At 36.4% G+C, this 24889-nt stretch overlaps 1 protein-coding gene across 1 annotated transcript in view; it reads left to right on the forward strand.

Moving 5' to 3' along the window:
* The window catches only part of CNTN5 (contactin 5), a 488151-nt gene that overhangs the window by 291209 nt on the left and 172053 nt on the right, over positions 1-24889 (forward strand). The window lies entirely within an intron of this gene.

Consider the following 24889-nt stretch of genomic DNA (forward strand, 5'->3'; position numbering starts at 1 on the left):
AGAAGTCAATAGGATTAGTGATTTATAGTAAAAGAATACATTAAATACAATATACAACTGGTTTTATGTAGACCAGACAGCCATGTGTGGGATAGACAGAATTGGAAAGAGATTGGAGGTAAAAAGCTGATGCAATAATTCAACGTGTGGTGGGCAAGGTAGTTGGCAAGGAGAACGAAAAGAGTGGGAGAGACACATATTTCTATCACAAAACCCCAATGAACTAGTAAAACCGTATATTATTTCAACTCTTTATATATGCAGTGTTTCTCTTGTTATGTGAAGATCCTGTGTAAAAACAAGCACTGTGAGTAGAGAAGTTAAACTTTGAGACAGTTTCTCCTTGAGTCTCTACCATGTATTCTCACATATGCTCTCCTTGACTTCACTGTTACTTATTCTCACAACACCTTGTACATTTCTTTTGTAGCATTTATTACCATTTCGATTAATTAATGTTTGTATTACCTTATATGAAAATTGACTGACCCCACAACTGGTCTATAAACTCCATAAGATTATGCAATGCACCTTTTCTCACCATTATATCCAACACATATTAAAGTTCAATAATTTTTAATGATGATCCATTGCAACGTGGAGGATCAGAGTCATTTAGCAGCGTATTGGCTCTGTGTTTTTTGCGCAAATTGATCATTGTCAGAACTGACTCTAGAAAAAATGCACAATCATTATGGAGAAAGATTCTTCCCACCTTTGTAATGATATTCTAACACCCTTGACCAAATTCTCATCTCCAGCATCCAGTACTTTCATGCCATGATGGTTTTCTCTCATCACTAAAGAAAAGTCTATAAAATGAAATCACACCTAGTCCTAGAATTATTTGCTTTTTAAAGACCCCCAAAAAAGAAACTAGATCACTAGATGATGGTATTTGGGGTGTTCCTGAGGTAGACACTCCTGGGGCCCACACAATCTGCTACTTCACTTATGCAGTAGAACTGACCCTGGCCATATTCCCTCCTATCATTTTTTCTTCCTAATAACAAAATAACAATTACTAACTAATCTTACCTCTGTAATTCTTTTTAAATAAGAGAGGAAAAGTAATGCTCTATATTTCAACTTATACTTCAGATAGATTTTCCTAATGAATGGGCATTTAAAATGAAGGCAAAAAATAGAAAGTTTACAACTTACCGATGCAGGGTAGAAGGAAAGATATAAAGATATACTTTATTCATCTTCATGATGGGATCTAAGGAATTCATCTCATATTTGGTTTCAACTTTGGAGTCAGCTCGTTCATTTGATATTTTAACTGTCTAAATAGAAAGGCAGAGCAGAATTATCTCCATAAATCCTACAAATCTAAGAAATAATGCTGAGGGACAAGCCCAGTGGCACAGTGGTTAAGTTCGCACGTTTCGCTTCTCAGTGGCCCAGGGTTCCCTGGTTCGGATCCCGGGTGTGGACATGGCACTGCTTTGCAAGCCATGCTGTGGTAGGCGTCCCACATATAAAGTAGAGGAAGATGGGCACGGATGTTAGCTCAGGGCCAGTATTGCTCAGCAAAAAGAGGAGGATTGGCAATAGTTAGCTCAAGGCTAATCTTCCTCAAAAGAGAAAAAAAAAGAAGAATGTTGAATTTTTAGCATCCAACTTTGTTACATTAAACGAATCCAGGGCCAACCCAGTGATGTAGTGGTTAAGTTCAGACCCTCCACTTCAGTGGCCCAGGGTTGAACGGTTCAGATCCTGGGTGTGGACCTATACACTGCTCATCAAGCCATGCTGTGGCAGTGTCCCACATGGAAGAACTAGAGGGACTTACAATTAGGATTTATGACTATGTACTGGGGCTGTGGGGAGAAAAAAAAAAGAGGAAGATTGGCAACAGATGTTAGCTCAGGGCCAATCTTAAAAAAAGAAAAGAAAGAAAGGAAGAAATCAGTTTGCTACGGGACATTACTTGAACATGAACACCCCTGAAGATAAGTGTAGCATTTTAAGTGCAATTATAAGGAATTCTATCCAAACTGATATTTTTCAATAATATGGGATTGCTATTTTTTCTGATACATGCTTAAAGTATTTTCTGAATTTTTAAAAGACAAAAGGTATGTCAGTTCATAATGAGAATGTGAGCTTAAATATGACATTCCTCACTAGATATTACAAAATGTGCTCAAGAAAGAAAAACAAAAAATCTATTTACAAACCAAATAATGTACAACAAAGTGCTCTTAATCTAATTTGCAATCCATAATAGAGGCTGTAATTTTCTACAGTAGGAGAAAAATGACTTATATTTGTTTATAAATAGTACCTTGAAGAGCTCTGTATTTAATTAAATAAATTAAACGTCCAATGACAAATCTGATTGCCCTCATTGCATCTTCAGAATCAGAGATTGATAGAAGGCACAGGGTCAGGGGAACCATTTACCATAGTGATAGTGAAATGTGGGATTGATGTCACTTCAGTCTGGGATGTTTTATCTCAAACGCTTAGTCTGGTAGCATCAATGATGCCACTTTATTATCTTTCAGCATTTGTGCATATGCTCCTGAAAGTGCAGCCGTCCATTGAGTATTGAATTGAAGAGGGAATTTCAAACCATATCCTTCACTAGAATATAACTCTTCCTGAAGTGTCAATGTGAAAAATGTAAAGCCAAAGTAAATTTGTAGCCCTAAATTTCTCTGTGACAGAACATGGTTATATAGGTGTACCAAGGGAGAGAGAGAGGGAGAAATACATTAGATGTAAATGTGAGACTTGTCAATATCAAGACTAGTTATAAATGATACCCAATGTCAGATATTTGCAGGGGGGTGGGAGTGGAAAGGGCAAAGTTCAGACTAATCTTTTTCCATTTACCCAACTTTTGTTGGATTATGTAGAAACTGTTTAAAAACTGGTGCCATTTTCAGTTTCAGTTAAATCACCAGTTAGCAATTCACTTTAGAAAGCGGCAAAATTACAAGGACAGAGAGACTGAATGAAACAGACTGGTGAGGTCACTTCTCTAAAACGCAGGACAGAAAGGATGAAAGGCGTATATCAGTCAACCAACCTCTGTGATCCAGAGGCATGGCAGAGACATGTACTTGTCCCTGAAGCAGCCGTCAGAATGAAAAGGTTCGTTCCTGCTTAAAGAGAGTTTAACATCCCCAACCTCCTTCACTTATTCATTACCTCTCCAACAATAATGTTTCTGTATACCTCCTGCAATGTTATTTTATCATCTTTTTCTTTCTTGCAATGTCTTTTATTTATGAATTAAGTAGTTTCTTACCTTATTTCTCTCTCATTTTTTTATATGAAGTTACATAGAGAACTAATTCCTAAAATGCTGCCTTCCCCCCTGTGGTGGTCCTTCTGAATGTTCATAAATATCCTCTCTACCCTCAGCACACAGTGGGACTGTGTCTCCCTGCTGACTTGAAGTTAAGGATGGCCATTGAAATGTGAGTAGAAGGTGCCTGTGTTCCTTCTAGGGAGAAGCTTTAATAGCCGGAGACTGCTTTGCCATGTTCTTATCTCCTCTGCTACAAAAATAGACAGGAGCTACTCCAACAGCCTAGGTCATGAGTTTTAAGACAACAGAGAACAGATTCACCAGCTGACCCTCAATAAACACGTTCACGAGTAAGGGGAGAAGGGCCTTTGTGGTTTCCCAAAATTGAGATTTAGAGTTTGCTTGTTACTGCATATCACTGATGATAAAAACACTGATGTAATGAATAGTGGAGGTATACATGCATGAATAGTAAGGAAATCATATTGTAACACATAAATTGATGATACATATTACCAGCCACCACAAATGCGGAAAGTTTCCCTACAGTGTCTTAGTTCCTTCTGAATTAGTCCAGTGTTAGGACTGAAAATTTTTGATGTCTGCATAGAGATATGGTAGGATACTGGTACAGTTAACTTCTTAGTATAGTGTTATGAAACTTTGGCAATCACATTTCATTCCTCGTAACTAGATAATAGAAACATGAGAGGATGGGAACAGGCGTGCCCATCTTTCTTTACTTGAAACCATTTAACTCATTTTGAGGTTGATCAAGGGGAACAATTAAGTCTACAGATAAAGAAGTGAAAGTTTCAAATTTATTATTGTGACCTAATTTTAAGCTGAATGCAAAATAATGTAATTGAAGGGGGAAACGAATGCCCTTATGACACAGATAATTCACTAGCAACTCCAAGTATCCAAGCAGGCCATGTTCTTGTCAGAAAACAAATTCTTAGAGTCCTTAACACAACTTTTTGCAAAGTTGACATCCTTATAAATCTTTCAAATTACTTTTACTTTTACTTCAGATAAAAATTATGTTAATTCCCCAGGTTTTGCTTCTAGGCAAAAAGTTCAAAAGTCTCCATTTACATAAAATTTTGGTGATTTAATTTTTAAAAATTTTTAGCATTTGATTAGCATTGTGTCATCATTAAGTGAATGTCACACATGTAGATTTCGGAGACTTACCATATCCATACTTCCCGAATTTTCAAGTAGAGCCAGTTGAAGGACAACTTCTACCATTCAGTGTACCTTGGGTTTATGTGTTTTTGGTCTGTTTGGAACTGCTATCTATGTGAGTGTGTACCCTATTCTTCTACTAGAAGCTTGAAGGATACATAAGAGTGTTAGATCTTTGGGTATGCATCTAAGGTTTTATATTTTACCCATTTAAATCAAAACTACTAGCTTGTGGTCTCTAATATCAGATCAAAAGTTGACATTGTCATATTTGTGAGACAAGATCAAAATTTGAAAACTTCATATTCGGATAAAACTTTTTCTCTTGATTAAGATTATTTTTGTGGGTAAATTCAAGGAAAGATTTCGGCAATTCATAATCGTTAATTCTTGACCTGAAAGCTGCAGTTGTTCAGGCACTGATACACATTTGCTGATATCGGTTCAATTTTATTTATCTGTGTTTGGATCATATCCCAAAGTGTCAGTTTTATGACATAGTCAAAACAGTTTGTAGCAGGGAGTTTCTAAATATTTTCCTTAACCTCAATCTTAAACAACTTGATGTTTTAAAAATCCTATCATGTGTTGTGCCCAGCCCAGTGGCATAGTGGTTAAGTTTGTGTGCTCCACTTCAGCAGCCTGGCGTTCGCAGGCCCAGATACTGGGCGTGGACCAGCAGCACTCATCAAGCCATGCTGTGGTGGCGTCCCACATAAAGTAGAGGAAAATTGGCACAGGTGTTAGCTCAGTGACAATCTTCCTCAAGGAAAAAGAGGAAGATTGGCAACAGATGTTAGCTCAGGGCCAATCTTCTTCACACACGCAAAAAGAATATATATATATATCTATCTCCTATTACATGTTAAATTTTTATTATATCTTTTTTTAATAGAATTTTGATTTGATAGATTATCACTAGAAACCATCAGTGGCTCCCTCATTGCCATTGCTTAAACTGTTTAGTGTAGTATGTAAAACGTTCTTCAAACCTAGGACCAATCTTACTTTTCAGGCCCCTTTTATAGCAGTTCCTTCCTTCTGCCTAGAATTTATTTGTGAGTCTTTGAAAAATGCTCTGCTCCAACAATTTAGTGGACTATCCCTCTTTTCAACATTTAGAAAGGTCCCTCTCATCCTTCAAGACTAAGTTTATACGTCATCTCACGCATTCACTCAACAAATAGATAATAAGTACTTACTATGTGCCAGGCACTATGCTTAGTGCTTTATAACTTAATTCACTTAATCCTCACAACTATTCTATAAAGTACATGTTAATGTTATCATGATTTTACAAAGACTGATGAGGGCCGCCCACCCTTCTGTTCCACCTTCCAAGGACCCACTCCTTTCCACCCACCATTCTGACTGGCTGTGGAAGCTCCATGGATATTGCATCTCTATTACTGGACAACACTTACATCATCAGCCTCCACACCACTCAGTTTCTCTAGGACTTCTTCTTCAGTGGGTCAAATCTCAAAGTAGGACAAAGTGAATGTTGTAGACTGCTATAGATTTAAAGCAAGAAAGAAAGCTCTGATTAATGTGGCACAAACCTATTTTCATCATGAAAATCCAAGTCAAAGTCCAGGTCAGTTTATTAGCAAAATGATTTTAGTTACTGCCATGCTTTTCCTATGGGGAAATTACAAATCATCTTTTTATTCCAATCAACTATTAGGGCTTAATAAAGAGTAAGATATTATTCATATGCTGCTCACATCACAATCGGTGGCAGAAAACATGTTCTGAGTGACTACTATGTGTGCAGGAGTATTTGCAATTGTATATATTATGAGATATATATATATATATAATGATTGGATAACAAAAAGAAATGAGAAGCCTTGAGAGAGAACTTTTTTGGGAGGAAAAGTTGAAAAGTATGTTTTGAGACATATTTTTTCTGGACTGATGCGGCAGATCTAACGAATGATGATGTTCAGCTGATAGAAATGTAACAGAGGGATTGGAGCCAGAGAAGTAGGATGCTTTGTTGTGTTTCTTTTCCCAAGAAATGCCAAGAACCTGTAAAAAGTCACTTTTATACCAATAATGTTTTGGTAAAAGACCAATATTTTTAAGTTATAACTTTTAAATCATAGAATTTTAGTGAAACTTGAAGATTGTTCTATCTCTTTCTTTATATATGACTTAAAACTATTATTTAAATGGAAAACCGGACATTGTTTTAAAATAATACCATTTGAAACCCAGAAGCCAAGAAATCTATTTATATGTGGGCCAGTGAGGTTTGCATGGAGGAAAATCTGGTTCTACATTCACCTCTACATATTACCTCAAGCCATTCACATGAAAAATTCAGGCCAATGGCCCCAAGAGAGATGAAGGAGAGAATGTGCTGGGTGGGTCTGTCTGAAGCCATTACCACTTTCGAAGGAGAACAACCTCTGCTGGATGTTCCGGTCTTCTAGCGCCCTAAGATAGTCCCTCAGCCAGTATAACGATGAACCCTCCTGGCATCTGGCCCAAGCTTGGACTCCAACCATGGATTGTTCTTATATCAAAAAGTTACAGGTGGGGTCCATCAGTACCAGCAAGCAGAGGAAACAGTGTGAGAGTGTTAGTCTTCTTGCCTGCTGTGTCAGCAGAATTCATCCAGAAATCACTAAACCAACAGCAGTTTTATGTAAAAGAGAAAGCACTTTCTACATTTTACCTTGCTGGGAGAGAAACCAGTTATTAATGAACCATTTAAATGAAAAGAAGTCACCCCTATATTTACGATATATAATTGCAACTTTTAAAACACCTTGTGAAGCAGGAAAGATTTCCTATCAAATAAAAAAATAAGTTTGATGGTTGTAAATTGGACTTGGAACAGTACAAACTTAATATATTCAGATATCACTGGTTACTACCTTGAATACCAGAGGGAATTAAGAGAAAAAAGGTCTGTAAAAAGTCACTTTTATACTGGTAGTGTTTTGGTAAAAGACCAATATTTTTAAATTATAATATAATTTTTAAATCATAAAGTTTTAGTGAAACTTGAAAGATTGTTCTATCTCTTTCTTTATATATGACTTAAAACTTTTGTTTTATGAATTTTTTATAAACTTGGTTACCAGAGAAGAGAAAAGAGAGAGTAAACCCATTTATTTTTCTGGGTATGAACAAAAATAGCTTCTGAGAGCCAAGTAAAAAGTATAATTGCCTATTACAAGGTTGCTTTTCTCTATATAATAATATAGTGATATCCTTGTTTTTATTATTCTTATTCTATTATTCTCATCTTTGGAAGACAAGTCCTAAACTATTTTATATGTGGATTTTGCACATTTCTTCTGGCAAGTTTGAATGGTTGATAGAAAGTGAAATATAAGATTTAAGGCAACTCTAAAGAGAAAGCGTTGGCATATAGCAAAGCGAATGAAATACCAGATAACAGCTTCCAAGAAGCTCTTTTGGGATAATAGAGCAAATTGAATTGCCTGCCTTGAAAGCACATCACAGGTGGCAGGCGAGGAAATTCTCAGCTTCCTTGACTTTTTTTCCAGCCAGTAAATGTGCCCATCAAAGTCACATGGTCCGCACTGCTTGCTTGGCTGGGCTTGTATTCACAAAAAATTAAATAAATAAATAAGTGAGAAGATTCTGAGATAAGCACATGCTTGTTTTCTCTCAGCAGAAGGAAGTGCTGTCTTACTTCTTCTGGAGAGATTTTAGGCAAGAACACAAGGTGCCTGTTTGAATCACCATGTACCACCACCTTAAGTATTTTTTTCGGTGAGGGTCCAGGACATGGGTTCTAGCCACATGGGTTCTTGATGTGGCATGAACACTGGTTTGCTTTATGACCTTGAGTAAGTTACTCCCCTTAACTTCCATCACTTGTTCTGCAAAATGAAGGTGATAAATAATGCGCTTTCCAGCTGCCATGTGTTATGATTCTACTGTCTTATTTATATTATAGAATTTTGTCATGAGGAGAAAACTACTAAAACACTAAACCTATGAATTTCCCTGACTGGATGCTATCTATTGCAAACAAAGTGTTTCTGAAAGGATTACGTGAAATAATATGTCTAAAATGTCTCACACATAACATGTATTCAACAAATGTTAATCTCTTTGCCCCAGGGTCACTTCCAGTATCTCAGTGTAGTAAAATCTTCTCTACCATTTGAAAATCTTTTTGTGCCAGGTCTAATCACTGCCACTATGATTACTAGAGTTTAGCAAACAGGATTTATGAGTACCTAGAATCTAAAATTATTATTGAAAAATCAGTTAACTAACTTTTGAGGACTTTTTTTTTAAGAATGGCATTCTATTTCAACACACAACCTGTTATATTGCATCTATACTTAACACAAGATCTGTTAGTTATTCAACAAGTGAATATCATTCATTTGTATAAGTGAATAAATGAGTCAATTGAATACAGTGCCCCTCCACTCACGCATTAATATATGTTTCTCAGGCTGTGTGTTTCATTAGACGACATACGACTCTCTCTGTGATATTGATTTGGTCTGTATAACAGAATCCTATTGCAGATTCAGCATGAACTGGGAAAATTTATCCAACTTGTTGAACCTCAGGGGCATTTTTCCCCATCCATTTAACGGGCATGATAATACCTAACTTACAGGTTTGTCAAAATTGAAGATAGTATCTAACGTGTCAAAGCTATGATATGACATAATATCGTAGCTACCTTTAAAATTTGTGTTGCTTCTGAGGATATCACGTGCTTTTCAAAATAACTACTTTAAATTTACTTACGTAATAATATTTCGGAATGTAAGCTTTTGAGGGACTGCAGGAGATTCCCTCGCTGCTGTTGGACTAGACTGCTACTCACTATAGCAGAGTAAAAGCTGCTGACCTCCGCTGGGATTCTGAATTTCTTTTGATCAATACAAAGCAAAGATGTGAAAGGCTATAAAAGCCAGTGTGAAGATAACACTGCTTATTAGACTCTAGTATATTTCAACTATGTCTATCTCTTATTATTTGGTGATAGACATAAGGAAATGCCATTGATATAAAATGCAAATGACTCTTTGAGTCAATAATAAATTACTGGGCACAAACTATTCAATAACAGGGACTTGATGTGAAACCAAGCAGCATTTTAGACTTATCTATTGTCTTCAGCTGTGCTGAGTTAATGAGGATTTGTAATTGCTTTGAATTTTAACTAATACATCTTTTTCAATTTGAAAGTTGATTTTATATTAGTGTCATATTTTATGGTTTGCAAAACTACCTGACCATACAAAGGTTGACAGAATTGACCATAATCAAAGGCTTTGGAACGCAATAAGCCATTTTAATGGGTAGAATGTTTTCTCTCTTCAAGAATATCCATCTTAAGGGGCTGGCCCAGTGGTGTAGCAGTAAAGTTCGTGCGCTTCACTTTGGTGGCCCAGGTTCACCAATTCGGATACCAGGTGCGACCTATGCATTGCTTATCAAACCATGCTGTGGCAGGCATCCCACATATAAAATAGAGAAAGATAGGCACAGATGTTAGCTCACAGCCAATCTTCCTCAGCTAAGAGGATTGGTGGTGGATGTTAGCTCAGGGCTAATCTTCCTCAAGAAAAATAAAAGAATATCTATCTTGGTTTTAAATGTTTCTTATGCATAATTGTTAAGAACTTCTACTTTAAAATCATAAAATGGACATGAAAATAGCTTTTAGTAACAACAAAGCATTATTCTCTTATACTATTTATATTTTTCAAAATACATTGTTAACCTAGAAAAAATTTGAAAACCTGTGGCTGGCATTTTAAAGTTCTGTTTCATAAACCAGAGAGATTTTCTGCATTAACCACATTGGAGTGTGAGCTTTTAGTCTCCTTTTAAAAAGATTGGTTCAAAAAAACAATGATACCAGACATTCTCTGAATTTCACTCACCAGGTAACACATATGTCTACATAGTGATCTCTTGTGAAAAACAAAAGACACAGGAACACTTTCTGAAGATACTATTCTAAACCGTCCTTTGGCTTGGTTTGTAACTGTCCAGTAGCATGAACACAGTATTGTGCTATTCTCAGCTGGAAACAGGTTAAGTTAGAAACAACTATTACTACGGCAAAAGAAAGTAGATAGATTTGTCCATGGTTATTCTTTACATTTCTCCTTGGGGGGTCCTTAAGAAGGAAATAATATGCAAACAGCTGCAAGATTATTGTTATTCTCTTGTTGCTATTTGGTGATTGCTATTTACATGTAAATTACTACTTGGAAAAGTACAACTTTTTCTCTTCACCAGTAACCAGACAAAGAAAACAGTTCTTACTAAGCTGCCCAAGATTGATTACTTAAAAGTACTTCCTAAAGGAATCATTCTTTAGAGTATTTTTCACTTCTGCATTTCCTAAAAAACTAATTTTGGCATGAGTAAAATATAAGAGAACAACTTCACCCTGATTCTGAGGCAATATCTATATAATAAACAATTTTAGAAGAATTTGTGTGAGAATATGTAAGGGTAGATTTCTTACTGTGAATACTGACTGCAGAATGGAAAGGAAAAGAAAACCGTGAAGCTAGAGAAGACACTTATGGACAGATCAGAGGAGATCAATGATAAAACTGATCTATTTCAAATTTTATCTTTGGTTCAGGCCAAATGAAATCCCCCACACCCTTAATGTGTTCATGCCTGAAGATTGTCATGAGCGTAGCAATCGTTAAACTGCCTCAAATTAAGCAAATAAAATAAGGGAGAGCTCTGAATATTAGTGTTAATTAGCACTTTGATGCTTTTCTTTTACAAAATAAAAGTACTTTAATTTAAAGATATGAATACTGATATATCTACAACTGGAGCATACTCTCTATTCAGTTTTGTATGTTTTTCACCTACCATTATATCAAGTCATTTTCCATGTTAATTTATGTAACCACAGCAAAATTTTAATGACTGTATAATATCTCCTTTCATGCCTGTACAATTGGTTACTTAACCAGTGTTCTATTTTTAAATGTTTGTTATTTTTCATTGTTCAATATTTAGGCCATTTTCAGATGGAAATACTTAAGCATATATCTTTGCCCTTCTTGTCCAATTATTACCTTAGAATTGGAACTTCTGCATCAAACAATATGTACATGATTGAGGATTTTTATACATATGGACAAGTTGCTCTGCAGGGAAGTTGATCAAATTTACACCACCAGTATAAGAGGATACCAGTTAGTTCATTTGATTCTATTTAAACTGATCAAAGTGTCAATAGTCTACTTAAGTTGTGACTCTTTTTCTTCTTCCAATTCTGTGTTTCAGAGGATTTAAATCACCCCACAGAAGTTCAAGCTGGATTAGTGTAGTCAAGAAAAGGGGGGAGGAGAAGATGCATGATTCAACCGAAGACTCATGACCCATTTAATCCAGGGATCAGTCTGGCTTTCCAATACTGGAATATCTATGATTATAAACCATAGATTTTTGAGAAAATAAAAATCAGAATTTAAGAATACTGGAAAAAATGTGAAAACAGTGTTTATTTTCAAATATATTTTGTAGATATTAGGTAAATAGGCTTAGAAGTGATGGGTTGAGCTTATTTTTACTTCATTCATGTTAAATATGGTCAATTCTATATTAATCAGGATAATGAGGGACAAAGAAAGGTATAGATATCCACAAATTACTATGTAAAAAAAGAATTAGCCATGATATAATATAAAATAAATTTATTTTAAGCTTATTTTATCTAGTATTTTTAACACATATGTAATTCTACAAATATTTGTTTAGCATTTTTTCCAACAAATTATTTTTTGAGTACCTTCCATATGCCAGAAACTGACTTAAGTGCAGGGAAATAATCATGAATAAAACAGACAATCTTGTTTTCTTTCCAAGGAGATTACATTCTGGTGAGGGAAGACAGATGTTAAACTAATGAAAAACATAGCCAAATGGAAGAAAGTCTTGTGAAGAAAAACAAAGCAGATTAAAGGGATGGAGAATGACGGAGGAGTGCTACTTTAGATGGGATGATCAGGGAAGGACAATCTGAAGAGGTCACATTTGAGCATAGATCTGTGTAAAATGAGAAGGGAGCCTTGTGACTATCTAGGGAAGATGCTCATGGCCAGAGGGGAACTAATGTGAGGTCCAAAATTACAGTGTCGTTTAGGTCTTTGAAAATCCACAAGGGGCCACTGTGATAGTGTAGTAAGTGAGGTGAGAGGTTTAAGAGGGGAGGCCGGAGCCGAGAGGCAGTGCTATGAAAACACAGAGGGCCTTGTAGTTAGGTTACAAAAGGACTTTGGATCTTTTTCCTCAATGTGTTTGAAGATTTGACATTGTCATACTCATATTACATTACCTTACTGTGGGGAGAATAGATTCTAGGAAATGATACAAGTAGAGTGGTCAGTATAGAGGTTTTTGCAATATCCAGGGAAAAATTACTGGATGTATTTTGAAGATAATGTTGATTGGTTTGCTATTGGTTTGATTGTGGAGGAGGAGAGAAATAAAGTTTTGTTATTAAAAAATATGAATTTGATTCCAAAGTAATAGTTTAAGGACCAAAGCATCATATAAATTGCTTACCAGAAATATATTCCTACATATTTTGATTCTTATACTCACATTTTTTTGCATTTTAACATTTTTGAAATGGAATATCTCCTCCCACCCATCCTACCCTCCACCTCCTGTGAAAAAATATGATATTTACTTAAAACAGACTACTTTTGCTTCAATAAGCTCTTTTCCCCACCACCCACAACCTAGTGTTAGATGAGGAATGAGCTAGGCAGAGTTGTAGGTGTGGCTTGTGGTTATGTGCTTTCCCTTCCCTTCTTCACCCACCTGTCCACCTTCCTAGTGCTGAGTGGTCTGGGTCCAAGGATTGTTGCCTACAGACCAGGTGGCATCGCACTGAGCTAATCAGACAGTCAAAAGAAGGGAGGAAACCCATATGCAGTACAGACAATGTGGTATTATGGATTTTTATGTGGATACCATCAATAGATACCTTCTAAAAAGTATATGTTCTTTTCTGCTTGGTCACTTTTTAAAGCTAATGTGCTCTTATTTGTTACTATTTAATCCACAAACCAGTTAATACACTCCTAGACAACCAAGGGTTTACTGTGGCATTTGTGAATAACTTTTATGAGCCCCATCCCTTAATTTAGCTTCTAACATAGTTGAAAACTAAAAGTAGACCACAAACCAGTTAATACCCTCCTAGACAGCAAAGGGTTTACTGTGGCATTTGTGAATAACTTTTATGAGCCCCATCCCTTAATTTAGCCTCTAACATAGTTGAAAACTAAAAGTAGAATCTCCAACTCTTGCCCTGGGTTGTTTTGTCCTAAGAATGTACTCATCCTTGTTTCATACTTCAGAAATTTTACAGAACTAACTATTCAGCTTTAAAGTTTGTGAAATAGTATAAATAAATCAGTCTATCACAATTTCTACCCTTTAAACATGAAGTGTTTTTGCCACTAGGTTTTCCTATTATTGTTAGATGAAGATCAACACTTCCTTTTACATCTATATATACCTAGCCTTAATATTTCATGCAGAGAAGAGAATCAAATTCATAAATAACACATCTTAACCACCTAGGTGGAATAAATATGAATATAGTGACTTGTCATGCTAATCACAAATGTAACGTAATGTTAAGCACTTTAGAGTCAAACACTTTTTGATGCCACTTAGCTGATTGAAGTAGCAATAGTTCATTTAAATATTGAAATTAATCATCATTGCTAATTTAAAAATTCTTCCCTAAATTTTTTGTTATACTATTAGCTAAATTCTTAAGGCAAATGGAGACAGTTTTTATACTCTAATCGAGAATGGGTAATAGATACAAATTACACAACTCAAGACGCTTTGAAGGACAGAAAGATATTACACAAAGACATGTGTCCATCTTTAAGAGTAAGTTAATAACAATGAGTGATTGAAATGCAATTAAAGAGGTTCAGTGGGTTGTAAACTGATTAGGTTAGAAAAGTATTTCTAAATAAGGTTGAGTTAATCAATATTTATTAGCACTCACTAGGGTTATGGTAGTTTTAAAATTATTTGCTATGATGCCAAATAACAGAAAAAATTAAAGTCTGGAAAGTACTATGTCATCACCAGCTTACTTTGAATCAGCAGTGAAGAGCTATTAAGTAATAAAAGAGAATGTCATTAGGATATATCAAAGTAGACTTCTAAACTGCTATGGTCTGAACGGTTGTGTTCCTCCCCAAATTCATAAATTGAAAACCTAATGCCCAAGGTGATGGTATTAGGAAGTGTAGGCTTTGGGATGTGATTAGGTCATGAGGATGAGAGCACTCATGAATGGGATTAGTGCTCTTTAAAAGATGACCCAGAGAGTTCTCTAGCCATCTTTCTGCTGTGTAAGGACAGTGAGAATTCTGAAACCCAGGAGAGGGCCCTCACCTGAACATGCAGGCACCCTGATTTTGGCCTTCCAGTCTCCAGAACTGCGAGAAATAAATTTCCATTGTTTATAAGCCACTCAGTCTGTAGTATTTTGTTGTAGCACTCCAAATGGACTAAGACATAAACCAAAAGTCCATCCCCCTCTTTATAGCAATAGCCAATATTTATTGAGTGTTTACTATGTACCAGGTATTGTGCTAAGAACTTTATGTACAATCTCTTGTCTAATATTTCCAGGAGCCCTCTGAGATCAGTGCTATTATTGTCCTCATATTAAAAATACAGACACCGAGGCTCAGAATTGCTAAAATAGCTTGTTTAGAGTCACACATGAAGAAAGTGATAGTGGTAGGAATTGATTCCAGATATTCTGACTGTAAAGCCCATACTATTGAAAATTGAACACTTAAAAATTGGGAAATGTAGAATTAACACTCCCCTTTCCTATTATATTCCAGATATCTCTTTTGTCTCTAGGTAAGAGCCATCTTACATAAGCTAAATACGAGGCCAAATGCGTGCAAATATGTGTCAAGAAAATTATTATAGAACCTGGCATAGAAGTCAGAGAACAGAGAAAAGTAAACAGCATGAAATGAAAAAGTATAAAAGAAATAAAGATGAGAAGCAAGGGGAGGCCACTGGGGAAATTTTTAAAGAGATATCTGACAAGAGCCAGTTCAGAAAGACTCATGTCTCTGAGCCCTGGGAGGAAAAATAATTAATTTGGGTGCATTGGTATAGTTTATTCTATTGTGATTTTGTCTGAATGCAACAATAGTACTTGTAATACTAGCCAAATCCTCACTCTTCAAGAGTCCTGAAAGAAATAGCAATAAAGTTGAGAATGTGATCGAAACAGTGCAGAGTTCTTTAAAGAAAACCATGTCTATAGAACCCAGACAAGAGATGTGTCCAGGTTAAGAAATGACACTATGTACCAATAAACTGCTCACTTGAGTAGAGTTTATAACCCAAGGTCCTTCATATGCTAATAAAATAGCTCTTACACTGTAAACTAGTGGTTTTCAAACTTTGATGTGCACAGGAATCACTTGGAGGTCTTGTTAAAGTATAGATTTCTGGGCCCCACTCCCAGAGTCTCTATTCTGTAGGTCTGGAGGGGGGCCCAAGGATTTGCACTTCTAACAGGTTCCCAGATGGTTACCAATGCTGCTGACCTGGGAAACCACTGCTTTAAACAGCTAGTTAAGAGTTGGTGCTGTAGAGAATTGAAGGCAAGATAGAGAATAAAGTGGGAAATGTTGCGTTCTAGCCACCTCATTCATACAGGCTTCCCTTCCAGATTTTAGAAGTGGGGATAACAGTCCTACCTTGAAAGCAGTCACAATTTCCTGTTTGGCAACCCCCTGGTGTTCATCATAGTTTTCTATGTTATTTTACTTGGAAGATAAAGTTGCCCACCTTATATGAAAGTTTAGTCACATAATTGTAGAGCAGGACAGATTTGTGTTAACTGTGGCAGAAATGTCACTCCCTAGAAACTATTAAAATGAAGAAGGATAACCATTTTTCTGAAATGTTTTACCTGAAATCCTACCTGGAGCCAAGTAGAAAGCTAGATGAATCTTAATGGTTCATAAATAGACTTTATTAGGGTAAGAATAATGGCCACTCTCAGATCTAAGCCTTCTTCTCTTATATTCTCTCTGCAGGTAATCCCTATTGCATCAATTATCATCTACGCATCAGTCTCAAAATTTGTTTCCCCAATCTAAACATCTGCTCTGAGCTCCAGGCTCACATATCCAATTGCCTGTTCAACATCTCCACTTGGCTGGCTGTCTCACTTTAACAAGCCCAAACCTGATCTCATTATCTCAACTTCATTCCTAAATCAACTTTTCCTTGATTCTTGCTATCTTACTAAACAAGATCACTGTACTTCCAAATGTTTAAATCAGAAATTTATGTCATTTTTTGTACTTTCATCTTTGTCTTCCATCACGTCTAGTCAGTTGGTAACTCCAGTTGATTCTCCTTCTTATAGATCATTCATGATTGTGGTAGGCAGGAAAATGGCCCCCTAAAGATAACCGGATCCCAATCCTTGGAATCTATGGGTATGTTACTTTACATGGCAAAAGGTTGTGGATGAGAATGAGATTGTTAGTCAGCTGACCTTAAATTAGGGAAGATTTCCTTGGTTTATCCCTGTGGGCCCAATATAATCACAAGTGTCTTTAAAAGTAGAAGGTAGAGGCAGAATAGGAAAGTTAGAGGATGATGTGACTATAGAAGAAAGGCACAGAGAGATAAAACTTTGCTGGTTTTGAAATAGAGGAATGGGGCCTGGAGTCAAGGAATATGGGTAGCTTCTAGAAACTTGAAATGGCAAGGAACCCAACATGGCATTGTGTTCCAGAGGGATGATTTATGTGTTGTCCCCTTTTTCTGGAATACTTTTTCTCCACCTCCACTTCCACCCCACCCTCTTTTACCTAACCAACTCCTCTTTGGCTACCAAGTCTCATATACAATATTACTGACCCAGGGAAAAATTTTCTGAATTGGCATCAGACTAGATTGGATCTTGCCTCTCATCATGGATTCTAATAGGATTCTCTAATTATCAGTTATACTGCTTGCTACAATTTGAGTTAATATTTGTGTAACAGTTTGTTTAAGACTAATGTTTTCCCCAGTAGACTATAAGCACCTGGGAGTCTGAGGCCAGGAATTATGTCTTCCTCGTTTGTTATTATATCCTCGCATCTTGTGCAGAACCTGGAATAGAGTAGGTTCTCAGAAAATATCCGCAATGAGGAAATAATTAAAATAAAATATGTATGAATGGATAGGTGGATGGAGTTTCAAAACATGCTAATGGAGAGTCATACCATTATAAAGTGGCTATACCCCTGTTGGGTGACCTCTTTTCTATTCACAGTTAAAATTTGACAGAAACTTACAAGATGTATTTTCAATGTAGATTTGTCTTAATCCTGATCAATGGACCTGTAAAAGTCGCAACCTGTAAGTGTCATTTGCCATTCTACAACCAATTTCTTATGCTTCCATTTTTACACTTATGCACAGGCTCTCATCAAATCAAAAGCCCTTTGTACACTGAGAAAAGATTGTAATCAAAAATAAAACTGCAGTTGCTTAGAAGTGCTACTAAGGCCCATTTTCATTAGGTCTTCCAAAGAGTGACACAAATATATAGCTCCCTGAGCAGGAATATTTTCTTGGGAGCTACAGAAGTTCTTTTGGCCCTTCTACAGGCATTTAAATTGTGAGTGAAAAAAACTTCCCCCCAAAATAAACAGTTAAAGACCGTGAAGTTGCAAATCACAAAGGATTATCATATTACTGAAGAAAATACCACAGCTCAGATCCACACACTTTTCTCATAATCACATATGACACCTATAATTAGGATGTAACAGGAATAATCCTATATTCCACCTCTCAAATTTAAATATGTCTACAAATTTATATATATCTACCTGATTAGTACAACTTTCCAAATTAAGATCTAGAATGGATATCATGAATTGAAAACATATTCTAATTTTCACAAATGTTGCCCCATTGCTTCAGACCAGGGACAAGGATGAAGGATATACATAAGTGGAATAAGTAAGTAAGGTTTTTTCTCAAAAAGAAAAAGAAATCCCAAACATAACACACATCCAAACCAAACCCACATTTTCTCATTGACATTTTCATTTTCCTTAAGGAAGACAATTCAAAATAAAGCTTAAAATGCAAACACCTCTGAGTCATAGTCATTCAAAATATACTCATATGTATTATCCATTTTATTCCTTTATTAATACTCTTATTCATTCACGTATTTATTCAATACAGTGTTTTGAATGACAATCATATGCTAGACACTATGTTAGGTGTTGGAGCTAGAGCTGCAAACACAGCAGAGTCCCTGCCCTCATGTACTTCATAATAAAACTATAAGAGAACAAAACAGAATAGAATTTAATATGTGAGTAGTGCAAAGAGTAGGGGAAGAACATTCCAGGCAAAGGGAACAATATGTGTAAAGGCAGCGAGGCGGGAAAGCGCTTAGTCATGGTGAGTGTGAGTCAGTGTCTAGTGGCAAAAGATGAAACAACCGAGGTTTTATGGAGCAGGCTGTGCAGGGCGAGTATGGCTCGGAGAACTAGGGTGCTTCTAGCACTGTACTGGAAGGCCCACAGGGAGTCACCTGTGTGGGCTTACATTTTGCAAGCTTTTTCATTGTTGAAGAGGCGTGCTCCTAGATAAGATTTTGAAGTGGAAATGTGTGGAGGAGAGAGGAGCAATAACCTAGAGAGGCTGAGAAAGATTATTGTTTCTGAGGTAAAGAGATAAAGAGATGGGACCATCCACAGGGAGTACAATTTTGGTGGGGGAAAATTGGACAATTTAAACAGGATTTTTATAACTTATTTTTGACTGATTTGGAGGTAAGCTTATCTTCCATGTCCCATAAAAACTTTCAGGAAAACGTGTCAAGACAATGGCCTTTGGAGTTAGAATTTTATGCTGTTCATCATTTTTAATGTGATACTGGTTATCAAGATGAGGACTGATAGCGGAATGACCTAAGGGGCCACACTCAAATTCAAATTAAATATGGTAAATTACTTTTATTTTATCCTAAGGACACTAGTGAGAGAATTAAGCATGGGAGTCACCTGATCTTATTTACAGTTTAAGAATTTTACCCAGGCTTTCACATAGAATGAGTTGGAAAAAAGCAAGAGTGGACACAGAATCACAAACTAAAAGCCTGCATTAGTACTTCAGGAACTAAAGATGGTAGTGTGAACTAGAGTGCCTGTGGTGGAGAAGGAAGGAAAGAAGGATTTGATGGAGCCAAGCACAATATGGCTTGATACAGAGTTGACATGAAGTGTGTCATGAGGGATTGAGCGATTTGATGGAGAGGTGTGCCCTTTACTGAGATTCAGATATGGGAGGAAGAATGACTCTGGGATGGGGCGAGGAGGAAAATGAATAGTTAAGTTTTAGACAAGTTAAGGTTGATATATCTGTGAGTTATCTAAATGGTTATGTTAGTGGGCAACTGAGACAGAAACTTTGACTCCTTGGCTTGTAGAGAGAGTAGTTGAAGCAAAGCAGGTGGAAGAGATTATCTCAAGAGAGAGTATAGATGAGAAGGGAACAAAGACAAAAGCCTAAAAATAGAAAGGGAGAAAGAATGACCAGAGATATTAGAGGTGAGAACAAAAAGCATGTTTCACAAGAAAGCAGAAAAATGAGAATGTTTCAAGAAACAAACATGCCATAACAATGTGCTCAGCCATGGGGATGTAAAAAGCTAAAATTCACATTCCTGCCTTATTGTTCAGGTGAGAGAGATGGGGAGAAGGGAGGCTTAGATAGAGGCTATGTCAACACGACAGTGCTAAGTGCCGTGATGGAAGTAGGTACAGAGTATTTTGGTGACCTTAGAAGGAGCATTTAATTCAGCCCCAAATGGTAGCTAGGTGGAGAGAAAGGGGAGGGAGGGATTTCAAGCAGCTGGATTAGCATGTACACAAGCGGTGAATTTAAAGAGACGACAATAAATCATTAGAGATTCATTGTTAAGAGGAGGCCTCGAAACAGGAAGAACACTGAACATCGAAGAAAGGAAAAGCCAAATCACACATAGCAATTAGGCCTCTGTCAATGTTCCTAATTGAGCCCTAGTTGACATCACTAGATAACTTCACCTATTAGACTGAGAGTTCTTTGAGGGCCAAAATCAACACTTACTCAGCTTTCTAATGACTTTGTAATCATGAGTTCTCTATCTAATTCCTGGACCTGTTTCCTCACCTTTAAAACTAACACTCATTGCTATGATCTAAATGTTCATGTCCTCCTAAAATGCGTATTTTGAAAACCTAATGCCTAAATTGATTGTATTAAGAGGTGGAGCCTTTGGGAGGTGATTAGGTCATGAAGGTAGAGCCCTCATGAACGGGATTAGAGCCCTTAAAAAAGTTCAGCTTGCGGGGCTGGCCCCGTGGCCGAGTGGTTAAGTTCGCGCACTCCGCTGCAGGCGGCCCAGTGTTTCGTCAGTTCGAATCCTGGGTGCGGACATGGCACTGCTCATCAAACCACGCTGAGGCAGCGTCCCACATGCCACAACTACAAGGACCCACAATGAAGAATGTACAACTGTGTACCGGGGGGCTTTGGGGAGAAAAAATAAAATAAAATCTTTAAAAAAAAAAAAAAAAAGTTCAGCTTGCCCCTTCTGCCATGTGAGGATACAAGAAGTCAGCCGCCTGCAACCTGGAAGATAGCCTTCACTAGAACCTGACCATGCTGTCACCCTGATCTTGAAATTCTAACCTCTAGAACTGTGAGAATAAATTTCTGCTGTTTATAAGCCACTCAGTCTATAGTATTTTGTTATAGCATCCCAAATGGACCAAGACTCCCACTTAATAGAATTATTGTGAGAATTAAATAAAAAGTGGTAATGGATATAACACCTCTCATCTAGAGCCTGCCTGGCACATATTAAAAGCACAACATGTGGTAGGTGCTGGTTGTGATGGGGGAGGTGTTAATAGTGGGGGTAGTAGGACTAGTAATTGTACTAATAGTTGAGGAAACAGAATCAGCTGCTCTTGCTTATTTATTGTTTTCTCTGAAATTTTACAATTTTTAAAATATATTTTTTGACATTTGCAGTTTATTTTTACATAGACATTTCGTGGATTGGTCCATAATGCACAATCTTAAAATAAACTTGCTAGTGAACACATTTTAGCAATTTTGATGAATCATAAATATTTTTTGAGAGTATCATGCAACATGATGCTTAAATTTAGAGTAACTAAGCAATAAAATCCCCAAATGTTTCATATGCACTTTTTACAACTGAAACTAAGTGATGCACCATTGTTAATGCACCAAAAGATTCTAATACTGGAGAAAGAGAACCATTCTTCAAAGGAACTATTTTCCTTGAAAACAAACTATCTGCCTTGATAGCCCTAGTGTTTATGAATATCCCAGTTTTTACTTTCAATATGGAGCAAAACTAGTGCTTTTGATATATGCTTTGCAAAGATAGAAGAAACTCATATTTTCTAATTTTAGTATTAATTTCTTGATAAGACTACTATAGGCTTTAATCATGCACTGTAAATTATTTAATTGCCGTTACAAAATAACAGAACAGTGTATTTTATTATTAATTTTAATTACGTTACAAAATTGACAACATAAAGATATTTGGAAATCCTTCAGTAATTTTCTCAAAAATGGCCACATAAATTAAAAGAAATTTTATACAGAGGTTTATGTACAGACATTGGCAATGACCTTGATGATAAATAGCAATTTACATATGCAATTGATGGCCAGTTCAATCCCTGTCACCCTTCATACAGGCTGTCAGCTTTTAGATGTTCCCTCCCTGCACAAAATGTACTGTCCCCAAAAGATGTGGAAAAAATTGCCAACATCAGAGGATTAACCGTTCCTTTAGGAGGTCCAGCTGGCTAATAAGATTCGCTTTGGTTTGTTGTCAGATTCAGCCTAGCATTTTTAATTTTTCTTCCCCTGAAAATATAGTTTTTCATGGAGATTCTACTCACATAATGCCAATGAATATGGTACAGTGAAAAGTTGAAAAACTAGACCCCCTGTTTATCTCTAGCATCACAGACAACTACAAAGAAAATGTAATCATACTTTTTGCATAGGGAATGTATTTATAAGGGCTTATTGGAACTGGGATGAATAATTTGACCCTGATGCAATTCACCAAGAATCCTGCAGTCATGAATGTGGTCACAATGTCTCTCCTTCACTGATTCCCTCAGTACATATTTATTAAGCTACTGTGTGTTCGCAGCAGCAATGAGCTTGACCCCCTTTACTGTGTAATCTAGGAAGGGAGAGATGATTTGGCCCTTTGTTACTGATATTAGTTCCATTGGGAGGTTACCAAGGGCATGTAATCATCTATTTGCTGGCAACTGCAGTTAAAAATTGAACAATACAATTTTGTATCTAATTTCAAAGATGGGTCTCCCTCAAATTCAATTTTTAATGTTATTTGATTTCGATTATTTTTTAACGACACCAAAGAAGGATTCATAGATGGGAATACCACCAAAAGCGAAATTGGTCCAGAGGGTGAAATGTCAGAAAATAACAAAGGATTGCCTAGATAGAAATCAGAAAAGCTAAATGGAAAAATGAGATAAAAGCTGCTAGAGATACAAATAGTAGATATTTTTAAACTCCTTAAATATATCAACAGAAAAGATAAAGGAAATGTGTCTTTTCACAGTTAATAAAGAAGGCCTCATAGCCGCTTCCAGCAATTCAATTACATACAAAAATGAACTTACTGAGCATAATTTTTCTCTTTAAACCCTGTTTTTACCAAAATAAGTGAAATAATAACTTGGAAGGGCAGGCTATAAACCTTCCATAATCTGTTTAGAGAATCTTTTTCTTCTATTTTCCCCTCAAAGGGTGATATTCTCTGATAAAATTCAGCCTCCACATCTTACCAGATATTTATTCTTGAGCAAATTAACTTTTGCAAGCCCCAGTTTCACAAATTATGAAGTGGGTGGTGGGGATTTAAATGAGGCAATGATTATAAAGTGCTTATGCCAGTGCTTGGCATATGGCTAATATCTACTGAGCGATAAATTGTAGTTTTGTTACTTTATTAAAAGTATCTGTTTATCAATCAATTGCCTTCAGTGGATAGAAATTCCTATAAGTCAGGGGTCATCTGCTATTCATCTTTGTATCCTCACCATGTAACTGATGTGTAGTACAGTGTAAGCTGCTCAGAAAACGTTTGTGCAAGAAAATTGTTCATTCTGATCATCCATCAGCCTGAAATACCCTTCCCAACATTTGCTGATTTTCCCAACTTTGACTTAATTTAGGATCCAACATGGTCATTCCCCAGGAAGGCTTTCCCATGGCCTTGAGTCCATCTACCCAACACAAGCAAAGTGAGTTGCCCCTCCCACTGCATTTCAATAGTATTTTATTGTCTTTTACAGTATTCCAAATTTGAGGCTGTTGCAATTATTTGCTTATGTTTCCCCTCTAACCTACTCATCTCCTCCTAATTGGTACTTATACAGTGTCTGACACATAACGAATTCTCAATATGTATTGGTTTAGTTAATTAACTAATTGCCTCATTTTTTATGTTTATTGTAAAAATTAATTACGATATTTTCTCTAGGGATACTGAAGACATAAAGAGACAACAGGGTTCAAGTTGTAATGAGGAATATTTATGTTCCCACATTGGGTATAAATTCTCATGTTATGTTAAACATATATACTTTTTTTTTTTGAGGATTAGCCCTGAACTCTCATTCGCCACAAATCCTCCTCTTTTTGTTGAAGAAGACTGGCCCTGAGCTAACATCTGCTGCCAATCCTCCTCTTTTAGCTGAGGAAGACTGGCCCTGAGCTAACATCTGTGCCCATCTTCCTCTTTTTTATATGTGTGACACCCACCACAGCATGGCTTGACAAGCAGTGTGTAGGTCCATACCTGGGATCTGAACTGGCAAGCCCTGGGCCACTGAAGCAGAACATGTGAACTTAATTGCTGTGCCACCAGGCCGGCCCCTGTTGTTAAACATATTTTTAAAAAAGATTTAACACTATTTCAATCTCCCAGATAAAACGAATGTGCTTCTTACCATAATGTTGTTAGAACTAGGCTTGATCATTTTTCTAACTGCCTTCCATTATTAATTTTCTTTATTAAACAGGTAACATATTTATTAAACATTTACTACTTGCCCAGGACAGGTAAATATGGCTCATTAGCTTAAAGAAAGAGTAAAATTGCTTGTGAATATTACCCTGTCTACTGTTTTCTAACGTTGGTTACAATCTCACTGGGCCCTTTTCTAACTAGTAAATATCGATATTGTCACACTTGCAGTCACTGGTACTTCATAAATTTTCATCTCTCATTTGAGTTCCTGATCTCTTGTTTCCATTTGGTTT

The sequence above is a fragment of the Equus quagga genome, chromosome 14 (genome assembly GCF_021613505.1).
Source record: "Equus quagga isolate Etosha38 chromosome 14, UCLA_HA_Equagga_1.0, whole genome shotgun sequence".
Classification (NCBI taxonomy): Eukaryota; Metazoa; Chordata; class Mammalia; order Perissodactyla; family Equidae; genus Equus; species Equus quagga.